Source organism: Eurosta solidaginis, chromosome 3 (assembly GCF_040869045.1).
Source record: "Eurosta solidaginis isolate ZX-2024a chromosome 3, ASM4086904v1, whole genome shotgun sequence".
Classification (NCBI taxonomy): domain Eukaryota; kingdom Metazoa; phylum Arthropoda; class Insecta; order Diptera; family Tephritidae; genus Eurosta; species Eurosta solidaginis.
The window spans coordinates 184,894,338-184,917,461 of NC_090321.1; the positions used below are offsets into that span (position 1 = coordinate 184,894,338).

The window sequence follows — 23,124 nt, forward strand, 5'->3', positions numbered from 1 at the left end:
AAATGAAAAAAAACCATAATTCTATACCAAATACGAAAAAAGGGATGAAACATGGTAACTGGATTGGTTTATTGACGCAAAATATAACTTTGGAAAAAACTTTGTAAAATGGGTGTGACACCTACCATATTAAGTAGAAGAAAATGAAAAAGTTCTACAAGGCGAAATCAACAGGCCTTGGAATCTTGACAGGAATACTGTTAGTGGTATTGCATATATAAATAAATTAGCAGTACCCGACAGATGATTTTCTGGATCACCTGGTCCACATTTTGGTCGATATCGCGAGAACGCCTTCACATATACATCTAAGGGCCACTCGCTTTTAAAACCCTCATTAATACCTTTAATTTGATATCCATATCGTACAAACACATTCTAGAGTCACCCCTGGCCCACCCTAATGGCGATATCTCGAAAAGGCGTCCACCTATAGACCTAATGTCCACTCCCTCTTAAAATGCTCAGTAACACCTTTCGTTTGATACCCATATCGTACAAACATTCTAGAGTCACCCCTGGCCCACCCTAATGGCGATATCTCGAAAAGGCGTCCACCTATAGACCTAATGCCCACTCCCTCTTAAAATGCTCAGTAACACCTTTCGTTTGATACCCATATCGTACAAACACATTCTAGAGTCACCCCTGGCCCACCCTAATGACGATATCTCGAAAAGGCGTCCACCTGTAGACCTCATGCCCACTCCCTCTTAAAATGCTCAGTAACACCTTACGTTTGATACCCATATCGTACAAACATTCTAGAGTCACCCCTGGCCCACCCTAATGGCGATATCTCGAAAAGGCGTCCACCTATAGACCTAATGCCCACTCCCTCTTAAAATGCTCAGTAACACCTTTCGTTTGATACCCATATCGTACAAACACATTCTAGAGTCACCCCTGGCCCACCCTAATGGCGATATCTCGAAAAGGCGTCCACCTATAGACCTAATGTCCACTCCCTCTTAAAATGCTCAGTAACACCTTTCGTTTGATACCCATATCGTACAAACATTCTAGAGTCACCCCTGGCCCACCCTAATGGCGATATCTGGAAAAGGCGTCCACCTATAGACCTAATGTCCACTCCCTCTTAAAATGCTCAGTAACACCTTTCGTTTGATACCCATATCGTACAAACATTCTAGAGTCACCCCTGGCCCACCCTAATGGCGATATCTCGAAAAGGCGTCCACCTATAGACCTAATGCCCACTCCCTCTTAAAATGCTCAGTAACACCTTTCGTTTGATACCCATATCGTACAAACACATTCTAGAGTCACCCCTGGCCCACCCTAATGGCGATATCTCGAAAAGGCGTCCACCTATAGACCTAATGTCCACTCCCTCTTAAAATGCTCAGTAACACCTTTCGTTTGATACCCATATCGTACAAACATTCTAGAGTCACCCCTGGCCCACCCTAATGGCGATATCTCGAAAAGGCGTCCACCTATAGACCTAATGCCCTCTCCCTCTTAAAATGCTCAGTAACACCTTTCGTTTGATACCCATATCGTACAAACATTCTAGAGTCACCCTTGGTCCACCGATATGGCGATATCTCGAAAAGGCGTCCACCTATAGAACTAAGGATTACTCCCTTTTAAAATACTCATTACCACCTTTCATTTGATACCCATATCGTACAAACACATTCTAGAGTCACCCTGGCCCACCCTAATGGCGATATCTCGAAAAGGCGTCCACCTATAGACCTAATGCCCACTCCCTTTTAAAATGCTCAGTAACACCTTTCGTTTGATACCCATATCGTACAAACATTCTAGAGTCACCCTTGGTCCACCTTTATGGCGATATCTCGAAAAGGCGTTCACCTATAGAACTAAGGATTACTCCCTTTTAAAATACTCATTACCACCTTTCATTTGATACCCATATCGTACAAACACATTCTAGTCACCCCTGGCCCACCCTAATGGCGATATCTCGAAAAGGCGTCCACCTATAGACCTAATGCCCACTCCCTCTTAAAATGCTCAGTAACACCTTTCGTTTGATACCCATATCGTACAAACATTCTAGAGTCACCCCTGGCCTACCCTAATGGCGATATCTCGAAAAGGCGTCCACCTATAGACCTAATGCCCACTCCCTCTTAAAATGCTCAGTAACACCTTTCGTTTGATACCCATATCGTACAAACACATTCTAGAGTCACCCCTGGCCCACCCTAATGACGATATCTCGAAAAGGCGTCCACCTATAGACCTCATGCCCACTCCCTCTTAAAATGCTCACTAACACCTTTCGTTTGATACCCATATCGTAAAAACATTCTAGAGTCACCCTTGGTCCACCTTTATGGCGATATCTCGAAAAGGCGTCCACCTATAGAACTAAGGATTACTCCCTTTTAAAATACTCATTACCATCTTTCATTTGATACCCATATCATACACACACATTCTAGAGTCACCCCTGGCCCACCCTAATGGCGACATTTCGAAAAGGCGTCCACCTATAGACCTAATGCCCACTCCCTCTTAAAATGCTCAGTAACACTTTTCGTTTGATACCCATATCGTACAAACATTCTAGAGTCACCCCTGGCCCACCCTAATGGCGATATCTCGAAAAGTCGTCCAACTATAGACCTAATGCCCACTCCCTCTTAAAATGCTCAGTAACATCTTTCATTTGATTCCCATATCGTACAAACACATTCTAGAGTCACCCCTGGTCCACCTTTATGGCGATTTCTCGAAACGGCGTCCACCTATGGAACTAAGGATCACTCCTTTTCAAAATACTCATTAACAGCTTTCATTTGATTTCCATATCGTACAAACACATTCTAGAGTCACCCCTGGTCCACCTTTATGGCGATATCTCGAAACGGCGTCCACCTATGGAACTAAGTATCACTCCTTTTCAAAATACTCATTAACAGCTTTCATTTGATACCCATATCTTACAAACATATTCTAGAGTCACCCCTGGTCCACCTTTATGGCGATTTCTCGAAAAGGCGTTCACCTATAGAACTAAAGCCCATTCCCTTTTAAAATACTCATTACCACCTTTCATTTGATACCCATATCGTACAAAAACATTCTAGAGTCACCCCTGGTCCACCTTAATGGCGATATCTCGAAAAGGCGTCCACCGATAGACCTAAGGCCCACTCCCTCTTAAAATGCTCAGTAACACCTTTCATTTGATACCCATATCGTACAAACAAATTCTAGAGTCAGCCCTGGTCCACCTTTATGGCGATATCCCTAAATGGCGTCCATCCATAGAACTATGGCCTACTCTCTCTTAAAATAGTCTTTAATACCTTCCATTTGATACACATGTCATACAAACACATTCCAGGGTTACCCTAGGTTCATTTTCCTACATGGTGATTTTCCTTATTTTGTCTCCATAGCTCTCAACTGAGTATGTAATGTTCGGTTACACCCGAACTTAGCCTTCCTTACTTGTTTATTTGTTATTTTAAATATTTTTAATTAATTTAATATTTAATATTTTCATTTGCTTTAATTTTATTTTAGTTTGTCATTAAAATTACGTCACTCATTTCCTTATTATTATTTTTAATTTGTTTTTGTTTCTTTCTTTAGAATCTATAGCAAGAATGTTTAGCGTAATTTTGTAGAACTTTTTTCTCTTCTTCACGAACTTCAGAACTATTAAAAAGCTACTCAGAACTGCTTTTAAGTTTACTATGTTTGCAAAAGATATATTCTTGCAGATTTTGTTTATTCTTTTCAGGAATTCCGTTTAGTATTTTTATTTACTTCAATTTTCCTAATTGTTTATTACTTACTTACTTACTTAATTGGCGCTTAACCGTCTAAACGGTTATGGCCGTCCAACAAGGCGCGCCAGTCGCTCCTTCGCTCCGCCAACCGGCGCCAATTGGTCACACCAAGGGAGTTTAAATCGTTTTCCACCTGGTCCTTCCAACGGAGTGGGGGCCGCCCTCTACCTCTGCTTCCATATGCGGGTTCCGATAGAAACACTTTCTTGGCCGGAGCATCATCTTTCATTCGCATAACATGGCCTAGCCAGCGCAGCCGCTGCGTTTTAATTCGCTGGACTATGTTGATGTCTGCGTATAGCTCGTACAGCTCATCATTAAATCTTCTTCGGTACTCGCCATCGCCAACGCGTAGAGGTCCATAAATCTTTCGAAGAACTTTTCTCTCGAACACTCCCAAAGCCGCTTCATCTGCTGTTGTCATGGTCCATGCTTCTGCATGCTTGTTTATTAACGGTAGTTTAAAAAAGAAAATCTTTTCCGAGACTTGTTTTTTTTTTTTTTTTTTTGTGATAACACCTTCGTATTTTGATTTGTTTAGTTCTGTTTTCCTATATTAAGTATATGAGAGACTTTATCAAAAGATTTAGAGAAGTCCGTGGTAATGCTGTTGAATTCGAAATCTGACAAAGACCAAAAGTTAAAAAAAAGTTCAGTTAGTTATTAATTGCATAAAAGCAGAATGACTACCAAGATGTGCTCATTTTTGAATAGTTATTATACGAAGGAGTCTATCTAAAGACTGTAAAATCAATGAAAAACTCGAATGAAATGGTCGCCAACGATCGCGAGATTAGCCGAACAGCAGAGACGCCAAGGACCTTAGCAACAAAGCGGAATATTGGGAAGGTTCGAGTAGGTGTCCGAATAGATGGCGGAGTTGATCAGCTGGACCCCGTCAACCGACTCGTGGGCTGAGGGGGTATCTGCACCCTACAGGCACATTGGTTATCCCTTGTGCTCACGCGTCCGTGAACGCGCAAAGCCGTTACTGCACTATTGTATCATAGGTGTCAAAGCGCTGGTTTTGGTATGCTAGCTAGGGAATACGACTAATTTGTTTAGAAATTTCCACTTATTTAACTTTTTCCTTATTATAGCTAATCAACTCCACAGATGTCTACATTGTTTAACGCAACGTACGTCGAGTTCTATGCAAGAATCTGATGAATATCTTAAGCATGTGTCACCCTAAAAGCACTTGAGTGATAGGATTTTAAAATTTCTAAAACCTGGAAGAACATCGATGAATCATTAGATAACACGCATACGCCTTGAAAATAGTTATCCTGATTGAGCGTACAAAGGCCTTAAACTTTTATAGAATATTAAATCGTAGAAATAATTGAATGAAGGATTCACACAGTGGAGCAATGCGGTGACCTAGAAAGAACTAATCAGCCAGAAACAACAATCAAGCTTAAGTACTATTCCTACGCAAATCTTCTCACCTGGAAAAATGCTAACAATGCCTTAGTTGGGTGAAAACCCTTTATGTAAAAATGTTGAATCTAAACTGCATACACGGAAACTTATGCTGGCATGAGACACAAATGGCGTAAGCAAAGCAATATAGGCCCGTTGTGTAAAATGCATCCAAATATAGCATACAGCAAAGCAATTCAGAGGCCTCAATTAAGAAGTTCACATATGCGATAAAACATCCCCAGACACAGAAATGGAGTAAAATATGTATCCTAGGCTTATAATATTGGCTTTGGCACTTATATTGTTTCCATGTAGCCAGACTGCAGCTCAGGATAGGTATCACCCACCCGACACTTCCTCTGGCCATCTATGTAAGTTGCGCTTTCACCCAGACAGCCTTGTAGACGGTTTTGAAAGGTGTTTAGGCCCAATGCCTAACTTTTTTTGTTTGACAGCGCCCCTCCCTAACGTTTTCAATGACATTTCCAGTCACCCACACTATCGCGCCCGTATTTGAGTGCATACATGCGCACACATGCTTGTATATGTGCGCAGTTTGTCAGCACCCCTACACGTATATGTGGGAGTGATTGTGTGCGTGATTTTCCCCTCCTTAAAACCGGAGGACTTTTTCGCGGCTTAGCGGTTGTCATCATCGGAACAACCGGCGTCTTTCATGATCAACCATCGACCGAGACACACCGATCAACGTCGTCGTTTGTACATCCAGGTAATCTAGGTCGAAATTATGTTAAGCAAATTAAACTTTATTTTCAAAAATAACGAAACAACAAAAAATCTAATTCACGGAAATAAAAAGCTAAACAAAAACAAATTCATATATTATGCAGCAAACTTCAGAACTTCCGTCCCTAATGTATTCATTTTCGGTGCATGGACAATGCAGCGGAAGACGCATACCGCTTCGGACAATCCCTGCACCGATATGGGTAAAATCCCATATGCCCATTTAAATGTGCGACCAAACATTAAAAACAACGCAGTGCCCGCTGACACACGCGGCAGCGAAACAGCCCATGGGGCACTGAATCCTGCTGCGGCCGCCAGACCCTTAATATTCCTTCATAACCGCGGTAAAAGGTAGCGTACCACGTCGTGGCTCTCCCACGCACTTTAACCACAATGGGCGTCCGAAGGACTCGAAGCACACAGGGATTAACGCGCCGCAACCCCTCCTCTACCGCCTGCTGTAAAAGCTCATCCGGCGCATGACATATAAAGGAGCCCTTCCGCCGCTCCGGATATTGTGTGTCAGCCACCACCTGGGTGGGTTCCTCCTCCCCAGACTCCAACGTAACGAGAATGTATTGCATGGGTTCCAGTTTTTTTTTTCTTTTTTTTTTCAGAAAAATAAAGTGAAAAAAACGAAACGATTCGAGAAAAACTATAAGATCCCTTATAGTTGTGTCATACTTACGTTGGATTTTGCTCAAGCAATGACAATGTGATGGGGAGCAGTTATTCATCATAACCTTCCAGTAACAGGTCTTTAAAGAACCGGTTACCCGCCTATAGCAAAACGAACCAGGCTTGTCAAAAAGAAAACCCTGGCCCCTTAGTGACCAAATCTTGGCCTTTTTTATCTTTACCTTCCCAAGGCAACTTGGGAGAATCAGTCATAGGACGCCGATTAATACGGTCGGGGTGTTTGGCGTTAAAAACCACAATCCTCCCAACCGTGCAAAGCCCAACCGCAGGAAGTATGTCAGAAAAGTATCCAACAGCCATAATTTTCCACGGGATGGCAACCCACAGCATGATAACGACAGTTTCGTTAGTGCTGCACCAAATGTGCAAGCAGGTACCGAAAGAAAACACACAAGACACAAAATCGGGATCGCCCTTTTTTGACCAATACTGGCGCCTCGTGCAGCCACATTACACACGACAAAACCAGCGAGACGTCATTGCAAAAAAAAATGTTTCGTTGGATGTGCCTTCGGTCCAATTGTTGTTGTGGGCTGGTTTTTTTTTTGGCTGGGGGCAGGACTTGTTGTTTGCGACAACAACATTATAAACACTCATAGATCAGGTTGGGTACAAAAAACCAAGGATCCGAGTCCCGACATGACAAAATCCCGAAATGAGAAAAAGTCAACTTTTTCTCCGGCACTAGTGCCCTAGTGCCAATGACAAAAAAAAATATACATATGTATAAATTCTCAGGCTACAAACTCATCACACCAGCTATCAGCTGACAAAGTACCATACGACAGGGTTGCACGGAACATTTTGCATAATGATACGTGCAGATAGAACTCATCGTGTAGCAAGCCTCGCCAATCTGACAATTCAGGTCAGAAATCTTCAGCCGATTACAAAATAATGCCGTAACTCGAAATCAACATGTCCACCGAACCGAAGCGGAGATTCGGTCTCTTCGGCCGACACCAACACCAGCAGCGAAATCATTTCGACCGATTTTGCAGCATGAGAGGAAGCGGCTCCAGCACGAAACAGCGACAGTCAAGCGCCACGCATGCAACGGCCGAGCGGAGGCCCGGTCTCTTCGCCGGCAAACCAAGAATCCCCAACAGAGACGACATTCGCGCGACCGTAGAGCGGAGACAAGGCCTCTTCGCCTGCAACCACGACACCACACCCATCATCAGACACAGGATCGCAGCCACGGATCCAGCGGCTACACCTCGTTCGCGCCTTAATTGACGGATGCTCCCCACCACCGTGATTGCAGATAAGCTCGCCCAGGAGCTCCAACTCCCCACCAGCAACATCGGCGGGCAAGCAGGATGCCTGCTACGTGTCCGAGGAAGACATGGACAGAATAAAAGGATTGCGACCCATGCTGCAGTAGTGTCCCAATTTCGGCGCATGACCCCCACGACCAGCATCCGCCACGATCCGCCTCGTACTAGGGACAGACGTATATGCGGAGATAATACAGCCAGGGATTCTGCCAACCACGTTCGGCCCTTTGCTAGCTCAGAGTACCATCTTCGGTTGGGTACTCTCGGGTACAACCAAGGCCTAAAATTAAAATGTTCGGCAGCGAACGAACCACATTGTTTTCTACTTTTCATCTCTTTATAAATTTCTGCGGCACCAACCGAATCACATGAATTTTTGGTACTTTTTATTCTTTTTTATGGAATTGTTGTTGTGTTTCATGCACATGCATGTGTATGTGTGCAGTTTGTCACGTTACACGTATATGTGGGGGTGATTGTGTGCGTGACTTTCCCCTCTTTAAACCCGGAGGACTTTTTCGCGGCTTAGCGGTTGTCATCAACGGGATAACCGGCGTCTTTCAAGATCAACCAAGACACATCGTCCATGGATCAACGCTGTCAATTGTACATCCAGGTAACCTAATCACACACCATTTTGCATTGTAAATCCTTTACACTTCAATTAAATTATATTATAACGAGGAAACCCCTCTTGTGTTTTCTTTTTATTTATTAATTAAAAATTTACCCTAGATAAGGACAGAACTAAGTTATTACACTTCTTGCTGTACAACAAGAAAAATAGCCTCACTGCGCAGGTTTTTTTTAGTGTTACGAAGTGTAATATCTATTTTTATAATATAACCGATTAATTACACAAATTATTATAATTTTTCATTTATTAAACAGTTTTAAGAAGATATAGGCAATAAAATATTTTTGGCCGCCTAAAACTTGAAAATCTACCTATGTGCAACGTACGTCAAGTTATGTGCAACAGTCTGATGAATACCTTAGGGATGTGTCAACCTAAAAGCACTTAAGTGATAGGATTTTAAAATTTCTAAAACCTGAAAGAATATCGATGAAGCATTAGGTAATATGCATACGCCTTGAAAATAGTTATCTTGATTGAGCGTACAAAGACCTTAAACTTTTTTAGAATAGTAAATCGTAGAAATAATTCATATACGAATGAAGGTATTCACACAGTCGAGCAATGCGGTGACCTAGAAAGAACTAATCAGCCAGAAACAACAATCAAGCTTAAGTAATATTCCTACGCAAATCTTCTCACCTGGAAAAATACTAACAGTGCCTTGGTTGGGTGAAAACCCTTTATGTAAAAATGTTGAATCTAAAATGCATACAAGGAAACTTACGCTGGCATGCAACACAAATGGCGTAAGCAAAGCAATATAGGCCCGTTGTGTAAAATGCATCCAAATATAGGATAAGCAGAGCAATTCAGAGGCTTTAATTAAGAAGTTCACATATGCGATAAAACATCCACACACACACACAGAAATGGAGTAAACTATGCATCCTAGGCTTATTATATTGGCTTTGGCACTTGTATTGTTTCCATGTAGCCAGACTGCAGCTCGGGGTAGATATCACCCACCCGACACTCCCTCTGGTTAGCTATGTAAGTTGCTCTTTCACCCAGACAGCCTTGTAGACGGTTTTAAAAGGGTTAACACTGTTGTCGTCATCACCGCCGACGCCGCCCCAGTCGACAACACTTAAGTCTTAGCAAAAGATGTCTGCTCCACTTGCTGAAGTTGTGGAAAAATAACAAAGCAGAACAAAAACAAAATGGAATGACGACAGCAATTCACTCCCTTCCATGATGGTTTTAAAGCCGTAAGCACGATACCAGTACCTCTTTTTATACAAGTTTGAAAAAAAAGACTGTATGCTACTGAGTACAAATTTATGATACATAGTATAATAGAAACGCGCAAACAGTCAAACAAGCAAAAGCAAAGTTCATTAGAACTTTAGAAAGGCGGAAGGCAAGCAACCAAAATCAACACAACGTAAATGAAAAAGGCGTCAATGTGCTATTTAAATAGCCAGAAAAGGTTTGGTTTGGAGTAAAACACGACTTATCGTCTTTATCTGAGTGAGCTGTTGAATAGATGACGTAACAGAGCAGGCAGTGCGCCCTAAAATAACACACGATAATTCGATGGGAAATGGCAGCTTTGGACCGATTTATTAAATGTTTCCGTGACCAGTTTTCTGTGTCAATGCGAAAGAGGATAAATTATGATAAGAGACTTCACTCTTTATCGCAGCCATTTGCTGGATGTTTTCTAGGTAGTCGCTGGTTTTTTTTTTTTGGGCGAGATGTGCATAAAACGTCCTGTATAGCATTTTCGTGGGTATTTGCGTTTATTTTTCCGACTGTATTTAATTAATTAATTAATTCTCTTCCCAAAAATCATAGCTGCACAAGGTGCCTACGCCGCATGTATAGATACGAGACAATTCAAAAATGTCCCTCTTAGAAAACATTCGGCATCAATCTTTTGATTTCCAGCGAGTTACTCGCCACTCGTAGCCGACTGGTTGCTCTTATTATATTTATCCTCTTATTCATAAAAAATTAAATGTCAATTTATATTGTGACGAATATTAGTGACACTAAGTGATACTCACATCACTAGTTCGATGCTAAGCAAATGAAGCCACAACAACAATAAAGCAAGCAGTCACTTGTATCTACATAAACGAATCAATCACATGTCTACACATATGTACGTACGAGCAGCGGAGAGTAACGCACAAACGCATGCATATATCTGAGATACTCCCAAAAGTATGCAATCATTTGTGCAAGTATCACTCACATATACACGCGCATGGGCTATGAGAGAAGCTATAAAATCGTGCATCTGTAGTTATAGCTGAGAAATTTATAGCTGATAACTAAATAGTAAATTCTAGAAATAGAAGTGCCTAGAAATATGTCAACGAGGAAACCAAACAGAAAAAAAGGCAAGCTATCAGTTGCGAAGTATAAGTGTTATTGTGAAGTACTTTAATAAAGGCCATTTTGCATTATTGAATAGTGGAGTTATTTATTCACAGTTTAGTGATTCAAACGTTAGTAGAAGGTTGCAAATAAGAGGGATTGCATAAAAATCGTTAAAATATATATGTATTTTTGACATCAAAGTAACAATTAATTATTTAAAAAAGGAAAATATTGTTTACAAAATATTGAACGATCAAAAATACATATCGTTAGCTTAATGTGAAAATGTGCTAAGTCACTTTTTACGAATTTTACAAGAGACGAAAAAAAATTTATAATTTTTGAAATAACCTTTTTTTTTCCAAAACTGTAAATGGGTATCCTCATTAGCTGTAATTCTTTTGAGTGTAGAAGCTTTTAAAAAAATAAATAAAAATCATGTATGCTAACCCAGCAGCTATTTTATAACTTAGCACAATTTCCGCAATCAAAACAAATTTATTCTCCTGACTTAGCACTTTTTACTCAATATGTTTCCCCATCACTCCTACCCTTTGATGATTGAAATATAACACTAAAACTATATATTTCACAAAAAATACTATTTATTTGTCAAACTATTTCTAACGGTTCTGATATGGACTTTTTTACCGGATGGTGCGCATACAATAATTTATTTTTAAATTCTAACAAATGCTGTGTTGTGTCTTATTTCAAAAAGCCAACTGCCACATACTTTATCTACAAACCAAATGCTAAATCTCTTAATCGTTGTCAAGAGAGTAAAGACTTGGGTGTAGTTTGTGACTCCAAACTCTCTTTTTCTGGTCACATTGACTTCATGGTTTCAAAATTTGTTGCAATGGTTGGGTTCAGTAGACGTAACACCAGTGACTTTAAGGACCCTATGACGTTGAAGGCATTTTATATATCCTTTGTTAGAAGTGGTATCGAATATTGCTCAATAATATGGAATGTTTTCTATGAATCTAACTCCTATAAATTTGAGAAAGTTCAAAAAATGTTTACAAAAATTGCTTTACGTATGCTTCACTGGTCAGACGGCCTCCCATCATATAGCAGCAGGCACAAATTGATTGGTCTTCAGGCTTTGCATTACAGAAGAACTTTTATCTCACTCATGCTTGCCTATAATGTAATAAACTTTAGCACGAATTGCTCTGATTTATCTAATCTGTTCATTCCATATATTCCACTGCGTGATCTTCGGCATAATACATTATTTATCGAAATAACTCATAAAACGAATTAGGCTATGAATGAACCTATAACTAGGACTATACATCTAGCAAATCGATTCAGTAGTGTTATTAATTTTAATAACAGCTTATATAAGTTTACCCTCACTAGGGTATGCACCTTGTCGTTGGTGTGAGGGCTTAGCCGATCTCCATAGCGCCCGACTATGAGGCGGGGCTGTTTAGGACTGGCTTCTACGCCGTTTCGCCTCATAGGAGGGCGGCGGTATGTCGGTGACCAAGAACTGCCTAGGGGGTGTTAAGCAGACCGTGCCTATTGGACGATTTGCAGCCAGGAGATAAATTCGGCTGTATTCGAACGGAGCCTTCCCGATACCGGGCCATCTCGGGAAGTATTGATGGCCTTACCACAGTAAGGGGCGCTGCTGTGGCTGACAGTTCTTTCCCCGTATATAATACTGGACCGCTGAGCCCGCCTTGTCGGGCTGGTGGTCGTATGACCAAAATGAACGACTTATTACCAAATTGTAATAAGGAGGATGATAAGAGGACTGAGTCGCAGGCCAAGGACGACAAATACGCATTAAGCGATGCGTCGGACTCAGGGAGCGAGAGTAGTGCTGATTCATTGAACTCCGTGTTGGAAAAGCACACAAATGAAAACGGAGTAGAAGAGTGGAGAAGGGTACGCAGCAGAGGAAGTAAAAGAGCTCTCTCGCAGTACCGTGCAGCACTAAGAATTGTCCAACGCCTGGGAGCAGTGTTCGACCCAACAGAAGTGGAGATCTAGCGCTTGGAATGGGCCCATGAGGCGGTAGATGTAGGTCGAAGGCAGTACAAAAGGTTTGCTGCTAGAAACCCTCGGTTCTGCAACCGGTATGAGGAGGAGAAAGCGTCGAATGGCAGAACGAAGAGGCAACGTTCGGCGGAAGGCGACAAGCCTGCTTTCAAGAGGCAGAAAGGACCCAGACCCAGAGCCGCGAGGCAGGGCAGTCGCATAGACAAGACAAGTAGGCCCAAAGCTGTAAGACAGATGGGCCCCAATAGCGAGGTAGCAACTACCTCGAAAGGGGAAGTTCCAACTACGGAAGTAGGAGATAAGCCAAAGGGAGATAACGCTAAGACTCCGGCTTTCTCGGATGCTGAAGGGAATTAAAGCTAAGAATCCGGCCTTCTCCGAGGGCCAAAGGGAGTTAACACTAAGGCTCCGTCTTTCCCGAGAAGATGAGTGATGTGGCAAAGCAGTCACTAACTGTGGCGCTGGTTGATCGTAGCAGTCCTTTCGGACAGATTACTACTGAAAGGTGGAGATCTGTAGAAAGGGAACTTATTAGCTTAATGCTTAAGATGATGCGGGAACAACCAAGTAAGCCCCTTCCAACCTTTGATTCGGGGGATGGTATAATGGTGTGATTATAGCGTGCGACAACATCGCGAGCTTGCGGTGGCTGGAGGAAGTGGTTCCAAACCTCCAAAGGCAAGGCACGATCGCGCGGTTTGAGGTGGTGTATAAAGCGCAAATCCCCACGGTATCAAAAGTTAAGGTATGGATACCATGCGTGATGAAGTCGGAGGATACACTGCGACTTCTGCAGAATCAGAATCGAACATACAGACACAGGATTGGAAGGTACTTACTGTATCTCGGCCTACGGAGGAGGGTCAGTTCTACATCTTCCAAATAAACAAGCAGGCGGAGGATATATTGTACACGCAGCTTGGAAAAATGTCCCTTGGTACAGGCAAAATTTATATGCGACTCAGGAAAAGAAGTCCCGAGGATAAAAATCCTAACACGCTGGAAGTGGGCGAAGTCGAAAAGGACCTCAAAAGCCTAGGGGAAAAAGACAGGTGGAGGTAGCCGACGGCACCACGGAGGTGTTAGAAGAGGACCAACAGCCAGATGGTGCTGTGAGTCGCACAGAGGAACACCCAGCACAACAGTTACAAGAGGCCGAAGGGGGCTTCAAACACTCTAAACCAAAAGGGCAAGGGGAGGACGACGACGTCACGACGAAGGTGCTGGAGGGGGACAAACAGCCCAATGGTGCTGCGAGTCCTACAGATAAACCTCCAACACAGTAAAGTGGCGTCGAGCGAACTCCTCCTAACCCTTGAGGAGGGTTCGTTTGACGTGGCGCTGATCCAGGAGCCGTGGCTCTCATCGGGAGGAAAGGTTTCTGGACTTAACTGCGCGGATTTGGCGTTTACTATGCGCAAACGGAAGGCGGATGCGAGCTGTAGTCATGGTAAGGAAACAGTTGCATTCATATATGCTGCCTAATTACACTACTGAGAACCTCGTGGTGGTGGCCGTTGAGCAAAGGAATAATCAGGCACTTATCCTGGCATCCTGCTACATGGCCCATGCTGCGGAGGTGCCACCATGGAGTGCAAGAGGCTACTACAGGACCAAGGGCGCAAAGGGCGGTTGGTCATAGGCGCGGATGCAAATGCGCACTACAATGCGTGGGTAGGAGCAGATACGAACGAGAGAGGCGAATCTCTATTTTGTTACATCCTGCAAACCAATTTGCAGATAGCCAACAGGGGAAATGTCCCTACATACATTGGTCCAACATCCAGCAATGTTTTGGATATTGCACTGAGCTCCGAACGTGATATATCAAGGTATGATTGGATGGTTCTTGATAGACCATCCTTCTGCGACCATGCGTATATCAGCTTGAGCATCCCCCTAAAGAGGGTACAAAAGGGAGGAACCTTTATAAACCCTAGATCAACAAACTAAATTCCAGAAACAGGAAGAAACGAAACTGGGATAACCCAAAGAGGTTGCCAATTTGGAAGAACTGGAGGAGTCTAATGAATTCCTAACAAGGACGCTTATGACTGCGTATAACAAAGCTTGCCCTTTAAGAAGATTCAGGGGAAAAGCAAAGCCGCCATGGTGGAGCAATGAGCTGAGTGTTCTAAGAAGACAGGTAAAAGAAATGTTTAAGCTAGCAAAGACCGCGGAAATCGAAGCGTGTCGGGACGAGTACAGGGATCTACTGAGGATCTACAAGCGTGAAATTTCCAGGGCGAAGAGAATCTCATGGAAAAGTTTATGTACGGACATAGAGTGCTCCAGCGGAACAGTACGGTTCGAAAAGTTCTGGCAAGGGGAAATATAGTCCAGGGACTAATAAAGAAAGAGAACGGGGAATGGTCACGTAATAGTGAGGAATCCCTTGAGGTGCTTCTCGATACAGATTTCCCATCGGGAGATGGTTTAGAAGAGCCAGCAGACAGCGCTCACACTTCGATCACGGAGCGGGTAGTGCCGAGCTTGGTGACCGATACCAAGATCGAGTGGGCAGTGAAGACATTTTCTAAGTTTAAATCGCCGGGCCCAGATGGTATATTCCCGCCCATGCTACAAGTAGGGCGGTCGTGCAATGGCTTAAAATAATATTCGATGGGTGCATAAGACTGAATCATGTACCGCACTCTTGGAGAACTGCTCGTGTAGTTTTCCTACCAAAGGCGGGGAAGATTGGTGACGTGTCTCCCAAATATTATAGGCCCATTAGCTTAACATCATTTCTGCTCAAAACCTTTGAGAGGCTGATAGATGTGTACATAAAGTCCAAGGATGAAAATCTGCTCTCCACAACACAACATGCGTACACCAAAGGCAAGTCGGTAGACACCGCATTGCAGAGGGTGGTAATAAGCGTAGAGAAAGCCCTGGAATATAAGAAAAATGCTCTAGGAGTCTTCTTAGACATTGCCGGGGCTTTCAATAATGTTTCTAAATGGGCGATTAATGATGGTCTTAATTACATTAAAGTACATCCAGCCTTAACGAGATGGATCGGCTGCATATTAAATTGCAGGAAGATTACATCACAATGGGGATTGTACGAGGCCACGAAATCAGTGGACAAGGGAACGCAGCAGGGAGGGGTGCTATAACCTCTGCTTGGACGCTGGTCATCAACCAACTACTCAGGCGATTTGATGAAAAAATTGATGAGGGACCCGTAAAACTTACGGCAAACGCGGATGGCGTTGCAATTGTCATAAGTGGAAAGTGCCTTCCAACGATTAGCTCTTTGATGGACCGGGCGCTTCGGGATATTCATACCTAGGCATCAAATATCGGGTTGAAAGTCAACGCGGATAAGGCGGATATGGTCTTGTTTACAAAGAGGTACAAGGTCCCAAATTGGATCAGGCCTAAGTTAGGAGGAGTGACCCTACAGGACAAACCTTGCCCAAAGTATCTAGGAATCATCCTAGACAGTATGCTATCATGGAAGCTCAACGTGGAGGAGAGGGTGAAGAAGGCTTCAACGGCACTTTATGCATGTAAAAGAATGATGGGGTGTACGTGGGGCTTATCGCCCTCTCTTTCTCATTGGGTTTTAACAGCGATAGTAAACCCTATCCTATACTATGGAGTTCTTGTTTGGTGGAAAGCCACACAAAAAGCAACCTACCTCAAAAAATTTGCATTACGGGAGCCCTGAAAACAACCCCGACAGCTGCACTGTATGCCATTCTGCACATTCCACCTGTAGACCTGGTAGCAAAGAACATAGTGTTAACAACTGCAACCAGGCTCGGTGCCTCGGGCAGCTTGAGCGCCGACCATACGGCCATAGTAGTATGGCGTCATCAATCACAAGACGAACAGACTACCTGATTCCCTATCTGCGCTTCGAGGGCGATCTTAAGGCCACGGTTGGACGGTTGGCGCAAGGGTGCTCAAATGGCGGACGAGGCGATACATATGTACACAGATGGTTCCAAAGTAGTGGAAGGAGTAGGGTCTGCGGTATACTGTGCTGATCCGGAAATAAGCAGATCCTACAGGCTGCCGGATTACTGTAGCGTTTTCCAAGCGGAAATAGTAGCCGTAACCAAAGCAGTAGAAACCCTGGAAGAAAATAGCCCAAGCTGCAATCGTGTTAACTTTTATGTTGACAGTCAAGCAGCAATTAAGGCAATAATCTCGCACCCCACAGCATCTAAATGCGTATTAGAGTGTAAGCAGTCCCTGGAGAGAATCGGGACAGGGAGAAGCATACATCTATATTAGGTCCCAGGGCATATGGGAATAGATGGCAATAAAAAAGCGGATGAATTAGCTAAAAAGGGCGCATCCCTTGAAGCTTGCTCCGTAGACGTCCCAATTAGACTGGGCGAAATTAAGCGAAGGCGGGAGGTGCACATGATCGCCCAAGCAGGAAAGGCGTGGGTTCAAGCGCGGGGCTGTAAAGTGTCGAAGATTATGTGCAGGTCTTACAACCTTAGACTAACAAAGTTGCTTCTATCATTAAAAAGAGAGGACTGTAGACTCATGACGGCTATTTTGACTGGACACTGCCTTCTGGCGTCACATGCCTTTAAATTAGGCTTGGACAGTGAAAGCATATGTAGGAAGTGCGGATTAGAGGAGGAAACGATCGAGCACGTTCTGTGCTCTTGTCCTGCGCTTGCCAGGCTAAGACTCCAGCTATTAGGAGTGATACAGCTGTCAGATCTAGAAGCAGCAAGTGGCTTAAATCCTAGGAAGCTTTTAGTATTTGCAAGAGGACGGAGTTATTTTATAACATAGGTCCCGGGTTTTGATAGTGTTTTTCTGTTTGGACGTTAAAACAAACTTCTGGTAGCACTACGGACTTATTCAGTCTACGTGAGGTCCTTATGGACCGACCAGTTCAACCTAACCTAACCTATATAAGTTTAAGCTTGAATTGCTTTCTATTTTTCACTAGTCTGTAAGAAAGCATGTAGTTATCGACATGTAAGATTTGAAGTAGATTGTGGTCAGCGCAAAGCATTTATCAACACCAAAGGCATGTCTCAATTAGGTGAATCCAATTTTAAGGGGTTTTCCAGCGCAATATACAGCTTTTCCAACACAATTGTCAACCTCACCTACCCGTGGCGCATCCTGTTTCATTGACAGCCGAGGCTCTGGCGACCCCAAGTTCCTCACGCAACTATGGGTGGGGAGGGTGGGATGGCCTAGAAGGTTTAATGTGGTCATGTAAATCGTTCCCGAGGTGGTCGGGCTAGTACCTTAATAGTGCTTTGTTACCGGAACGTACCGGATCTATATGCGGCAAAGGGCCATCAACATCGGTAACACTCCCCAAAGCCTTCGGGGAGTGTCTTTGTCGTTAATACAACAACAACAACAAAGCATGTACTTTTAGACTGAATGAATTAAATAAATAAATAAAATGCGCCTACAAAGAAATTACTGGTAATTCAGATTGATATTATTGACAGGTTGACTTAGCACATTTTTTTTAACAGCTGACGACTTAGCACATTTATACATCATTGCCCACAGCACGTAAAAATGAAAAATAAAAATATTTTTTTTGTGATCGATGTATTTTGAATTCAGTTTTAAAACTGCATTAAAATACAATTTTTCAAAAAAGTGACTTAGCACATTTTCGCATTAAGCTAACGATATGTATATAAAAATACAAGAAATAACAAACGAATAGAATAAATAAAAACAGTATAAAAAAGCTGAAAAGAAAATAATAAATAAAAACAGAATAAAAAATTAAACCAACTAAAGCAAATTCTAAACCAAAAAAAAATAAATAGATAAAAAAATAAAAATTACCAAAAAATATGAAAAAAGTGTTAAAAACAGTTGTAAGCTCGAGGCTTTAGCAATAAGTTTTGGTGATTAATATTGTGATGACATATTTCTTCTGACTAATAATTAAAAAAAATGTAAAAAAAAATAAAAGGAAACAAATTAAAATAAAGTAAAAACATTCATGGAAATTAAATTAAACAAAGAATGTTACAAAAAAATGTCAATCACTTTAACAAAAATAATTCTAAGAAAACTAACATAAAAATAAGTATAATAAAATAAAAAATACGTTTAAAAAATTGGAAAACAGTTGGCGGGCACAAAAAAGCACAAAATCATAGGAAAAACTGTAAAAACAAAGCTAGTTAAAAAAGTATAAAAAATAAAAAAAAAGTTCAGAGAAAAAATTTCCAAAACAATTATAAAAAAAAAATTTAGAAAGCTAAAAAAAAATGTCAAAGAAAATTTAAGTAAAGTGCTCGGAATAATCAAAAAATTAAAAAAAAAAACTGTTTAGGCAGGATGCCTAACTTTTCCGCATCTCTTTGCGACCCCCCTAATGCATTTCGATACTCGATTTAATTTATAACTACCCACACCATCACCGCCATATGCATGTGCATGCAAGTATATGGGTGCCTTTTGTTAGCACTCATGCATAGGCATGTCGGGGTTGATGTGTGGGTGCCTTTCCCCTCCAAAACGGAGGATTTTGCGGGTCAACGGTTGTCGCTTTCGATACAACCGGCCTCTTGGATTCTAGCAGTCAACGTATACACATCTCACCAGCGATCTCGGCCGTTCCTCATTGCGATTTATTAAGGTAATATCTTATCCTGTTTGATTTACATTTACCCAATAAAGCATCCATATTATAACGAGAAATTCTCGTCTTTATCTTATTTCTTTTACCCACACGCATATTCCCATTGAGATCGACCCCGGTGCGCCCACCTACTCAGGAGCAGACACACCCCGGCCGAACATTTGGTCCTATCTCCCCGTAACAAAGAACTAACGCCTATATACAGTCCACATCCATACAATAACATAATATACACGCTTGGTCGTACACTCTTGGTGCAATTCAAAGACAATACATCTTGGTGATACACTTTTGGTGGGGAAAATATCGTGGTGATACACTTTTGGTGGCATTAGTACAGTTTTGCTGATACTCTTCATCCCCACTGTTCAACATTCAAATACTATCTTGAATAAACACTGTCGGATTTTTTTACACGTCACGTACCGTAGTGACAAATTCACCACGACCATCATTGCGCATACATACTGGCATTGGAACAAGAAACGAAAAGAGTTGCCATGCTCGCTAACTCGACCCCCAATGGTTTTTCCAAATAAGTAGATCAACATTATTTTTTAACAATTAAACTTTATTTCAAACTTTATTCTAAACAACAACTAAATCCAATTCGTGACAGCAAAACCAAATAAAAATGAAAACTAAACAAAGACAACTCAAAGCTTAACCTAATGTATATATAACCTAATGCATCCGTGTTCGGTGCCGGGACAGTGAAACGGACCAGGTGTACCGCTTCGGACAATCCCAGCACCGATACGGAAGCAGTCTCAGATGCCCGTTCAAGTGGGCTATTAAACAGCCAACGCTCGAGATAGTTCGGCCACACACGGCATTTGAACGCACCATGAGTCAGCGGGCCGTGAGGTGACCGCCGCAACCACAATACGCCCTCGTAACTGGCGTAACATTGTACATACCAGGCGTTGGTGTTCCCCCACATTTTCACGGTAACAGGCATAGCTCGGAGGACACTGAGGTTCACGCGCCGCAACCCCTCCGGCACCGCCTGCTGCACCAGCTCGTCCGGCGCGTGACAAACATAGGAGCGCCTCCGCCGCTCCGGGTACTGGACATCCGCCACCACCTGGATGGGCTCCTCATCCCCAGCGTCCAAACTCACTAGGAGCAATTGCATCGGTTCCATCTGAAGCGAAAAAAAGAGAAGAACCATTAGGAAAAATACTAAAATGCGTTATAATGGCCTCATACTTACGTTGTTCCACGTTGGCCTCATACTTACGTTGTTCCCTTATCGCGAGTTTTATTTTCACCCGAAAATAGTCACAGTTTTTGTTCACCCTATCACAGAGGGTGGCGAAATAATTTTTCGTGTTCGAAAAAGATTTCGCCTTATCGGCAACTCTTTGTTATGTACTTCCATTGTGGACAAAGCAACGGTTCCAAAATGTTGAGCACCTCACTGAAACAAGATTGGCTAAGACCCACTTCATGGTACTTTCCAACGCCTTTTCCATATGCGAAAAAACGAAGACATGCACTCAACTTTACAATTGGTGGAACTCCAAATGTTTGCTTCAATGGTGGCAAGGATTTGTTAAGAATATCTAGCAAATATTAGAATACCGGCTTGTTTTGTCTGTAATATTGGCGAAAGCTAATTGAAAAAAAATTAACTTGTTATTCAAAAGTGCTGAAAATAGTAATATTTAGCTTACAGTGAATCATTTAGCTCCAAAGGGTTAGAACTGTCCCTTAATTGCCTCCGAATCGCTTTCACATTTATATTCTCCTCGCGCTCAATCAATACCAACCTAAGTGCAATACTAAACATTATTTTATAATATAGGCGGAAAATGTTCACCCGAACAAAAGAAGTGAAGGCGAGGACTTGTTGTTCGTTAACAACAAACACCACAAACATTCATGCCTCAAGCGTCCGAGTCCCGAAAGGAATAAGTCCCGGAATTAGAAAAAGTCAACTTTTTCTACTGGCCTAGTTGTACTACTGCCCCAGTGACCTAGTTTTTTTCAAGGACAAGCAAACACATATACATAGATTTGCACGCCACAAACTCACCACACCAGCTATCAGCTGACAAAAACCATGCGACAGGGTTGCATGTAACATTTTGCCTAATGGTACATGCAGATAGAACCCGTCGTGAAAAGCTTTGCAAGTCTGAAAATTCATGTCAAGGGAAGGTAAACAGCCCACTTGTGCTTGGTCAAATTTGTTTTAATATGCCTGTTGGACCATCTAGACATTTTCAGATATTTTTTTCAACCACTTCATAGCAGCACATGCAGATGGTTGAGCTTCGAATTTAATTATGATTTTCTCTATTCATGAGCTGTCGCACACAATTAAATGCATAATTTCGTTGGCCTCTACGCTCCGCTTAAACTCGCTTTATTTATTTATTTTAACATACTGTTAAGAATATTAGCAACACTAATGTATCTACATAAACGAATCAATCATTATGTCTACACATATGTACATAGGTACACGCAGCTGAGAAGCAACGCACAACCACCTGCATATATCTGAGATACTCCCGAAAGTACGCAATGAGAGAAGCTATAAAATCGTGCAATTGTAGTTACAGCTGAGAAATTTGATAGCTGATGGCCAACTAGTAGATTCTGGAAATGGAAGCGCCTAGAAGATGCGAACGAGGAAATCAAAGAGTATAAAAGCCAGCAACAGATAGAGGCGCTAGAGTCAGTTTTGATTAAGACGCCATCTGACAAGCAATAGCAGTATTATTTATTGTGAAGTACTTTAATAAAGGCCATTTTTCCTTTATTCAATATTGGAGTTATTTATTCAACAGTTTAGTGATTCGAACCTTAGTAGAAGATTTGAAATAAGCGGGATTGCAAGTAAATTCGTTGCAAGTTTGTTAATAAAATAACACTCTTTTTCGCACGCAATAATGAAATATCTACTGACTAACTTAAATACTCAATGATTTGGGTGGGTGGCTTGGAATCACGTCTGTTTCAACCTCCCACGCTTATCACCAAAACAAGTAATTTTGCGCGGGAGGCTTGGAATCACGTCCGTTCCAACCACCGCAATCCTACTAGTTTTGTTAAATATGCATGAGCTGCTCGAAATCACGTCCATTCCGCCAGCACTAATTAATAATATAATACATAATTTATAATATATATGCACGGTAGCGAGAACGAGCCTCACCCAACCAACCTCACGGCCACTCGCACCGGGCACATCCATAAGCTGCCACATCCCGACGTACAAAAGAAAGGCAGTCGCCCGGAGAGCGATCCGATACGTCAGACGCTGGAACGGAGACCACGGCCTCTACGTCCAGCCCCAGGAAAACCAACCAAAAAAAAAACTGCGCGTTTGGAACGGAGACCTCGGCCTCTCCGTCCAACAAAAGGAGACAACATTTTGCCAGTCTGGAAGGGAGACTTTGGCCTCTTCGTTCAGACCTATCGACCTTTCACTTATCCTACCTTATGGAGTTAATATATTTAAAAATTATGGCAAGAAATATTCACGTATACTTTTTCATAAATGTTCATTTCATCCTAGATTAGGTGGCATGCTGAGGATTCCCGCCCATCCGCGACGCT

At 42.3% G+C, this 23,124-nt stretch overlaps 1 protein-coding gene and 1 long non-coding RNA gene across 4 annotated transcripts in view; one reads left to right on the forward strand and one right to left on the reverse strand.

Moving 5' to 3' along the window:
- babo (TGF-beta receptor type-1 babo) overlaps nucleotides 1-23,124 on the reverse strand; it is a 103,946-nt gene that overhangs the window by 48,942 nt on the left and 31,880 nt on the right. The gene's annotated exons all lie outside the window — the stretch shown is intronic.
- On the forward strand, nucleotides 9,911-11,016 carry LOC137244766 (uncharacterized). Its single transcript, XR_010951189.1, has 2 exons — nucleotides 9,911-10,329; nucleotides 10,395-11,016. It is a non-coding gene; the product is annotated as an uncharacterized lncRNA (long non-coding RNA).